We start from the raw sequence: 8,741 nt of genomic DNA on the forward strand, positions 1-8,741 counted from the left end.
TGGCTGTAAAAAATAAATCTTTCATTCAAAAAATTGTATCTTTCGTTCAAAAAAATGGCAAAATTCTAACCTTTCATTGAAGTAAAAGAATTCAAATTGGGGGGGAAATCACAATATAAAATAAATGTTTTTGTCCAAAACACGTTGGCCACAATTATTCATACCCTTTTAGTAAATACTCTTTTGCAATCTCCTTTTGCCAAGATAACAGCTCTGAGTCTTCTCCTATAATGCCTGATGAGTTTGGAGAACACCTGACAAGAGATCAGCGATCATTCCTTCATACAGAATCTCTCCAGATCCTTCAGATTCCCAGATCCATGTTGGTGCTTCTTCTCTTCAGTTCACTCCACTCATAAGGTCAGGGAACTGGGACGCTCATGGCAGATGCTTTTTGTGCTCCGAAACACATTTTTGTGTTGATTTTGATGTTTGTTTTGGATCGTTGTCCTGATGGAAGATCCAACCACGGCCCATTATAAGATTTCTAGCAGAAGCCGCCCGGTTTGGATTTTTTTATCCGTTGATATTTGATAGAATCCACGATGCCATGTATCTGAATAAGAAGTCCAGGACCTCCAGCAGAAAAATAGGCCCACAACATTAAAGATCCAGTGGTATATTAAATTGTACACATGGGGTACTTTTTATCCTTGTGTGCACCAAACACATCTAGCGTGTTTGCTGCCAAAAAGCTCTTTTTTTAGTTTCATCTGACCACAGAACCCTGTGTTGTTTGAAGTTCCAGTCTTGTCTGACCACTAAATATGCTGGAGTTGGGAGCATTTTTCTTGAAACCCTCCCAAACAACATGTGGGGATGTAGGGGTTGTTTGATTTTTTTTTTATAGGCTTTCTGACCCCAAGACTCAACTAATCTCTGCAATTCTCCATCTTTGATCCTTGAAGAGTCTTTGGCCACTCAAACCATCCTCCTCACCATGCATTAAGATAATATAGACACACGTCCTCTTCCTGGCAGATTTGTAACATTTTTACTTGATTATAACTTCTTAATTATTGCCCTGATGGTCAAAATGGGTATTTTCAATTATTTAGCTATTTTCTTTCAGCCACTTTCTATTTTGTGACGCTCAACAATCTTTTGCTGCAAATCAGAACTGTATTATTTGGTTTTACACATTGTGATGGATGATTAAGGGAATTTGGCCTTTGTGTGTCCTCATATTTAAAATCCTGTGAAACAAGAAGTCATAGCTGGACAATGTCATGTTCCTAGTCCCCCTGGTGTGCTAAAAAAAGTTAAATATTAATAGGAATATACTTCAGAGATATTTTATTCATAAAACATTCTAGGGGTATGAATAATTGTGGCCAACGTGTTTTGCAGAAAAACATTTATTTCATAATGTGATTTCCCCCCCAATTTGAATTTTTTTACTTCAATGAAAGGTTAGATTTTTGCCCATTTTTTGAATGAAAGATTTATTTTTTACAGCCATTTTTGATCATATTTACCGGGGGTATGTACTTTCCGTACCCACTGTTCATTAGCCGAGCTCTAGCGTGAATGACTGATGTAACAAACTTTGGTAAAACAGATCTTGCTCCATGCTTAATCTTTCCTCAAAGTAGTGAGAACGACAGACGATCTGCATTAATAGACACAGTTACAGGTAATCGTGGTCCACAGCTGATCAGCAGAAGTATTTCAGTAAGACAGTGATAACGTGAGTTAGCCGGTTAGCAGGAGACCTACACAATTTCAAACTCAAAACTAAGTATTTTGAACACCATCTTTAAGAGTAAAAGCGGTTTGCTAATCCTGCATTGAACTCTGCAAGGGAACACAGCTAGAGTTTAGGATTAAACTGCTGTGATACCGTGGTAAAGATGAACTTTAACCTCTGATTCACCACATGCTCGTCCTTGGGCAGTGAAAACACTGTCTTTACCTTCACATTATAGAGCACAGCGTCTCCTGGACATGATGCTCTCCAGTGTCCACAGGATCAGCTGCTGGTTTGAGGTTCGAGTTTTCCCTAGTGTCTGCGCGCGCTATAAGTGGGCGGACAATATGCTAATGTTTCGTCTTGACGTCACAACAATACGGCTTATGACTCGTTTGAAAAACAATTTATTTAATTGACTCAGAGTCGACTCTTACTTTTGAAAGATAAGAACTTAATATACGGGGGACTTTCAGATTTAAAACTTTGCAGGATGTTTTCATTCACTTAGAGCTGTTACACACTACATGAACAAATTTGTCCCTTTAAACAAAACTCAGCAAATACTATTCACCCAGGCATGAGCAATATATCTTTATAATCATTTAAGTGTCTACTATTAAATGATCTAATTCAACACGAAAACAAATATTCTCTGTTTATGTAATCTGTATGAAAAGAGAGAGATGTCAGTCGTTCTCATGGCAACTCATTATCTGCTAATGTGAACACGCCTACGGAGAGCGCGCGCTATTCAAACGCAAATGATCTGAGGCAATCCATGCAAACCTGTGAACGCCCACATCAGCTGGATAAAACACATCAAGTTTAATCAGATTCATGTACTTTACGTCGTCTTGCGACGCTGTGAGGAATAATAATAGCGTAATAGTAATGTAATCCTGGAAAAATTTACCTCAGAAGTGCTGGTTTCGGTTTCATTTCGAGGAGCATACTTCAGAATAAAGAATTTACTATTCACAATCCTCAGCTGGATCCGTAGCTGAGGATTGTGAATAGTAAATTCTTTATTCTGAAGTGATTTGTTCTAATCACAATATAGTGTCTGTAAACCACAAAAAGACTGTTTAAATATGAATCGTGTGTCTGTGTGTGAATGAATGGTAGAGATGCGTGCTGTTGTTCACTACAGGCACTTGCATTAGTAAACATGTTATTTTTACATGAACACATCTACTAGTTTAGCTTTTCCCAAACTACATTGCTATACTGAGATGAGTAAAAATCGACTGAAATATGTTGAAATAAAATGTCTTTGTATAAGCAATGTATTAAACTGCAATATAACATTATGCCCTATATTAGGCCCCGTTTACACGATGGGAAAACACAGATATTTCCCTGCATTTTGGTCTGTCATTTACACGAAAACGCTGTTTTTATCCCAGAAAACGATTATTTCTAAAAACTCCGGCCAAAGTGGAGATTTCTGAAAACGCCGGTTATGTGTTGCCGTGTCAACTGGGAGAAACGGGGTTTTAGGTTCTCAAACGTCACATTATGCGCCAGAAAATGCTTACGTCATGTAAGCGCCCTATGTTTAGAGTTTGTTTGGCTACCATTTGATCATGGATGATGTTAAGGTGGTACTCATTTGTACTTCTGTGCAAACGCTTTTGGCCTGTTTGCATTTGCTTCGCTGTCTGTCCACACAAACGAACCTCGCGCCATGTCTGTTGTTTTGAAAGGAACTGGAAGTCGCTCGTTGTTGTCGATTTTGAGGATTCTGATTGGCTTGCATGGCTTTATCCTTCTCCCTACACTGCCGCCCATAGGCTTGGCATAGTTATGATGTTGCTCGACGGCGTATTTATGCGGGTTGTGTGCACGATGTTATTTTTGAAAACGGAGGGGGAGAAATATTTGTTTCTCTAAATACCCGGCTATGTGTAAATGTGGCCTTAATATATCATAAAAATGATATGTTACAGATGAAATATGAATGTTTAGACAGTATTTCGTTGACTAGTTTTGGATAAATTATAAAGTTTTTACTGTAAAAAAGACTACTGTCACATCAAATAAGCTTTTGTTCGTCAATTTCTGCTCATATGTTAAATATATAGTATGGGAGTCAAAAATAAATGAGGTATATTGAATTATCACCTAAGATGTTATTATAGTGTTTGTTCCAATATTCAAACTAATGAATCCTTAACTTTGAAATACGTATGATAAAATGTATGCTTTTTACAAAAAAAGATTACACTTGAAATATTGTTAAAATTTTAATTGCTGTTGATTTACATGTGAAACTATTTATTTACAAAAATGATATTTATTTTACAAAAAAAATATATTTACAAGGTAGATGTAAAAAAAAAATCTTAATAGGTCAATATAAGCCTTCTCATTAAATTATTAGGGCCCAAGCCCTGAAAGGGCGAAGGCCCTATTGTTTCCGGAAGGATTATTATTAGGGCCCGAGCACCGATTGTGTGAGGACCCTCTTGGAATTGCTCTGTTTATTATTAGGGCCCAAGCCCTGAAAGGGCGAAGGCCCTATTGTTTTCGGTAGGATTATTTATTATTAGGGCCCAAGCCCAAAGGGCGAAGGCCCTATTGTTTTCGTAAGGATTATTATTATTATTAGGGCCCAAGCCCTGAAAGGGCGAAGGCTCTATTGTTTTCGGTAGGATTATTTATTATTATTATTAGGGCCCAAGCCCTGAAAGGGCGAAGGCCCTATTGTTTCCGGAAGGATTTTTTTTTTTTTTTTTTTTTTTTTTTTTTTGCCACTTTTGGGGCCCTTAACATGCTCAAAAACTCTTGAAATTTTGCACACACGTCAGAACCGGCGGCCATCAGGGCCGGACTGAAGCTGGTACCCGGGCGTGGCAGGGGGGCTCGACAGCGCCCCCTGGAATGGTGTCCGAAAACTTGGTCCATAAATCAAGCACGCTTGCATGCAATAATATGAAACTCAGTACACATATAGATCTCATCGGGCCGAACAACTTTCGTGCTCTAAGTTTTACAAAAGCCCAACAGGAAGTCGGTTATTATACGTTGTTTGGAAAACGCATACAATGGAATGTGAAATACTCCTCCTAGGGAATTCATCCGATCGCCACCAAACTCGGTGTGAATGAAGTCAAGACATTAAGGATGAATTCTTGCGAACGGATTTTTGATATCTCGAACGGTTTGGCCGTGACGAGGAAACGAATTTATGGCGAATAATGGGACACAGGAAGTGTGTTATAACTTCTGCATACATTAACTGATCTTGATGAAACTTCCGCAGTGTGTTCGTTGTAAGAGGCCGATCACATGGTTGTGACTATTGTGAGTCAAAGTTATAGCGCCACCAACTGGCAGCAGGAAGTTTGCCACTTTCAAAATGCTTTGAAATCACCCTCTTATTTTTACCCGATTTGCTTCAAACTTTATGTGTATAATGTAGACCCACAGCAGATGTAGACCTGTGAAAGGATTATTGATATCTTAGATACTGTTGCCATGGCAACGCATCAAACTTTAATATTCTTTTTTAATGCTTTTGAGACTCTTAGCATGCTTGAAATTGGATGAAACTCGACAGACACATCACATTTATTAGCCAGTAGACATGTGCAAAGTTTCAGAAACGGGCGTGGTGGAATGGCTCAGTAGCGCCACCTTTTGACCAAAGTGGGGGGTTAGATTCATCTACAGCAACAAAACTTGGTATGTATATTGTTCTCATCAAGCCGGACAATTTTCCAATTTACAGTCATTAGCACCGACCAACAGGAAGTCAGATATTTTGGTTTGAATGTGGATTTTTCTGGAGAATTTTCTCTCCCTCTCTCTCTCTGTCTCTGTGTGTGTGAGGAGGGGGGGGGGGGGGATTTTTCACCCTTGAACGGGGTCTGAAAACTTGGTCCATAGATCAAACACGCTTGCATGAATTAATATGAAACTCAGTACACATATAGATCTCATCGGGCCGAACAACTTTCCCCCGGTCAAGTTTTACGCCAGCCCAACAGGAAGTCGGCTATTATGGGTTGTTTGGAGAACGCTTGCTCTGGTATTTGAAATAATCCTCCTAGGCAATTCTTTCAATTGCCATCAAACTCAGTCAGCATAAAGTCAAGACATTGAGGATGCTAAATTGCGGACGGATTTTTGATATCTCGAACGGTTTGGACGTGGCGAGGAAACGAATTTATGGCGAGAAAAGATAAAAACGAAGTGTTATAACTTCTGCATACATTAACTGATCTTGATGAAACTTCAGCAGTGTGTTCGTTGTAAGAGGCCAATCACATGGATGTGACTATTGTGAGTCAAAGTTATAGCGCCACAAACTGGCAGCAGGAAGTGTGTCACTTTCTAAATGCTTTTGACAAAAGTGGGGGGGGGGGGGGGGGTAATTTTATGTACAGTCACAAAAATCGGTATGTATATTGGTCTCATCGAGCCGGACAACTTTCTAATTTACATTCAATAGCTCCGACCAACAGGAAGTCAGTTATTTTGGTTTGAATGTGGATTTTCTCCCTCTCTCTCTCTGCCTCTGCGTCTCTTTGTGTGTGTGGGGTGGGGTGGGGGGTTGGTGGGGGGGTTGTCTTTTGAGTTTAATTCTTGTTTTTCAAGGTTTCAGGGGCTTTTGGGGCCCTTAACGTGCTCGAAAACTCTTGAAACTTTGCACATAGGTCAGAACCCACGGCCATGAGGGCCGGGCTGAAGCTAGTACCCGGGCGTGGCAGGGGGGCTCAACAGCGCCCCCTTGAACGGGGTCTGAAAACTTGGTCCATAGATCAAACATGCTTGCATGAATTAATATGAAACTCAGTACACATATAGATCTCGTCGGGCCGAACAACTTTTCCCCGGTCAAGTTTTACGCCAGCCCAACAGGAAGTCGGCTATTATGGGTTGTTTGGAGAACGCTTGCTCTGGTATTTGAAATAATCCTCCTAGGCAATTCTTTCAATTGCCATCAAACTCAGTCAGCATAAAGTCAAGACATTGAGGATGCTAAATTGCGGACGGATTTTTGATATCTCGAACGGTTTGGCCGTGGAGAGGAAACGAATTTATGGCGAGAAAAGATAAAAACGAAGTGTTATAACTTCTGCATACATTAACTGATCTTGATGAAACTTCAGCAGTGTGTTCGTGATAAGAGGCCGATCACATGTATGTAACTATTTTGAGTCAAAGTTATAGCGCCACCAACTGGCAGCAGGAAGTGTGTCACTTTCTAAATGCTTTTGACAAAAGTGAGGGGGTTAATTTTATGTACAGTCACAAAAATCAGTACACATATTGGTCTCATCGAGCCGGACAATTTTCTATTTTACAGTCATTAGCTCCGAGCATTAGGAAGTCAGATATTTTGGTTTGAATGTGGATTTCTTTGCAAAATCAGCCTCTGAATTTTTACCCACTCCTCTTAAGTGGTTTATTTTATTCCCACCAAACTTTTTCAACATGATGAAAATACATTAAAGATGCTAAATTGTAAACAGATAATAATATCTCAAACGGTTTTGCTATGGCGAGGGATTAAAGTAATGTCAAAAAAGGAAACACTAAAAACCTCCTATCTTCTAAAAATGTAATTATACACCATTTATTTCTATATAAAATTATACAAATATCAGAACTAAACCCATTTTATTCTTTTTTTTTTTTTTTTTTAATAATTGTTTAAGTTTAAAAACATCCAGAATGTTTTTTTAGTCCAAAAAATAAATTATGTGATTCATAGTGCTATACTGCCCTCTTGTGTTCAAAATCAGGTAGGCCTATTGTATCTATATAAAAATATACTAGGTATGTGACGGTGAGAATATTTTACCACTGGTTAATCAACGTGTGACACCGCTGGGGGCTTTTGAATTGCTAACTTAAAAACGAAAGTAAAATTTGTTCGTCCGCACTGACATGGATAATGGTGCAGAGCGAGCGTTTTCAATGAATTCCTTTGGAAGTAGGAATGAACTAAAAAACGCTCGCTCTTCTCTGCTCGTTCCTCGCCTCGCCATATGTATATATATATATATACAGTATATATATATATATATATATATATATATATTTATTTTTTGTTACATATATAATTTATATATATATATATATATTTTTGTTACTTTTATATATATATATATATATATATATATATATATATATATATATATATATAAATATAGCTGCGAGCAGCGATTGCGGGCCCAAGCCGGTGACATCGCCACCCCGGTGGCTTTAGTGTAACTAAAGCCCGGTGGCTTTAGTGTAACCCAAGCCACCGGCTTGGGCCCGCAATCGCTGCTCGCAGCTATATTTTATTATTGTGTTTTATTAGTGACAAATTTGATAAATATTCCAAAACTTTCTGAAAATACAGTATGAGAATTAACTGCAATGTTACTAGAAATGTTTACCTTGGATATTATACAATTTGCATGCATACAAAATGTGTGGAAAAAGACTATTTTTTTTTCAAGATGTGTAAGTGTGAAACCAGGCACAAGAGTTAAAACTAAACACAGAAGCCATGTACAATTAATTTTGACATGGGTTTGCATATTTTGTTTGTTTGTTTTATATTTTGACACTTATTTCTGTCAAAATAACTAACAGCATTTTTAATTATTATTCAATGATTTGCTATTTGGAAATGACAGAAGACCTTTCAGTTAACACAACTTCTAATTAAAACGCCTGGTTCTTTTGTTGCTCAATCCTGCTCTAAACAAGGAGAGGATACAGACCTTTAATGAAGACCTGGCATGAACCTTCAGCTGCCGAATGTGTGCGCAATGTGTTCATCTCCGCAGTGAAGATGAATTCTGCATTCTCTGGGACACGACGGATACACCGGAGTTGACAGGTAAATAAGACCCTGAGTGAGTATGTAGTTGAAGAAACAACAGCCAACATCAATGATAAGTTGGAGCTGCTCAGATTGTACTTCAGTGCTTTGGATCATATTCTTGGTGAAATGTAAGTGTGCTTCAGTGAACATAATTCAAAGTTGGCCCAGAAAATAAGACCTTTAAGATGTAAAGTCCATAAAGCCCATCATGGATTTAAC

This window comes from Rutilus rutilus, assembly GCF_951802725.1.
Source record: "Rutilus rutilus genome assembly, chromosome: 19".
In the NCBI taxonomy this organism is placed as follows: Eukaryota; Metazoa; Chordata; class Actinopteri; order Cypriniformes; family Leuciscidae; genus Rutilus; species Rutilus rutilus.